Consider the following 937-nt stretch of genomic DNA (forward strand, 5'->3'; position numbering starts at 1 on the left):
CAGATCACAGGGTTTCCCTCCACATCCAGAGGAGTCGTAGTTTTTCTTCTCCCGCCAGCCAGCAGCCTGCAAGTGGTTTCTGGCGAAGCCGTGGACCAGCTCCAGGCTGTCCTGCAGTAGCCTGGCATGCTCCGGTCTGGGTGGTTCAGCGTAGGGGTCCAGCAGCCGACCGAACACTATCTCAGCAGGGCTGCGAAGTTCCTGACCCAACATCAAGAGCGGGAGGGTGCAGGAGGTGGAGTCCGGTACTGCGGAGTGGAAGGCCAGGAGGATGAGGGGCAGTTGGACGCAGCTAAAAGATTAGAACATAAATACAGTCCTGTGCAAGACACCTTCGGTGTGCTTGGGTTTCAGGGCTCATTTCACTGTCTTTGGCTGTAGCAGGAATCCACACACACAGACACAGGCAGCTGGCAAGCAGGCTAGGAAACAGGGAAAGATGAGGGAGACAGACCGTAACTTTCTAAAGATGGGGGTTTAGTTTCTCAAAGAATTTTACTCCAGATCGCATTAACATGGTTCTTTCAGAAAAAAAAAAAATGTATTCAATAAAGTTACCAAAACAGAAATAAACAACACAGATATTTCATTTAGGGGTTTGTAAGTCATCCAAAGTTAGTTCATAATTGTTTAAGAATCCATTTGTGTTTTTGTTTTTTTGAAAAAAAAAAAAAAAAAGTATAACAATTGGGAATTTTCTGTAATAATGTTATTTTAAAAAGTGCTTACAGGGCTATGTATGTTTGGCACATCACGTTATACCACAACAGAAACTCTTAACTTTACTTCTAATATCTTTTTTGTTTCAGTTACTGCAGAAAATATAAGTGTGCTTGTATATGGAGCCCTGGGGGAGTCTGTGTATCTGCACTTAAATACGACTTTGAACAGCAGTGTTGAGGTGAAATGGAAGTGGGGAGTCAATCGCATTGCTGTG

The sequence above is a fragment of the Acipenser ruthenus genome, chromosome 23 (genome assembly GCF_902713425.1).
Source record: "Acipenser ruthenus chromosome 23, fAciRut3.2 maternal haplotype, whole genome shotgun sequence".
Taxonomy (NCBI): Eukaryota; Metazoa; Chordata; class Actinopteri; order Acipenseriformes; family Acipenseridae; genus Acipenser; species Acipenser ruthenus.